Source organism: Odontomachus brunneus, unplaced genomic scaffold (assembly GCF_010583005.1).
Source record: "Odontomachus brunneus isolate Ranch 3 - 2012 unplaced genomic scaffold, Obru_v1 Obru_scaffold_319, whole genome shotgun sequence".
Classification (NCBI taxonomy): Eukaryota; Metazoa; Arthropoda; class Insecta; order Hymenoptera; family Formicidae; genus Odontomachus; species Odontomachus brunneus.
Genome location: NW_022639769.1, coordinates 37,718 through 37,936, shown reverse-complemented (window position 1 = coordinate 37,936; position 219 = coordinate 37,718).

Sequence of the window (219 nt, the reverse complement as noted above, 5' to 3'; positions counted from 1 at the left end):
TCACTCCTAATGTAAGTGCAAGTTCTTCTTGCTTTTAGCACGAATCTTCCTCCAATAATGCTTCCAATTCCGCGTCTTTGTACACTTTCGGCCTTCCGTTACGTTCTTTGTCTTCGACGTCAAACTTACCGTTCTTAAACTTTTGAAATCACTCACGACAACTTCTCTTACTTAAAGCAGCCTCACCATATGCTACTACAAGCAATCAATGCGCCTCAA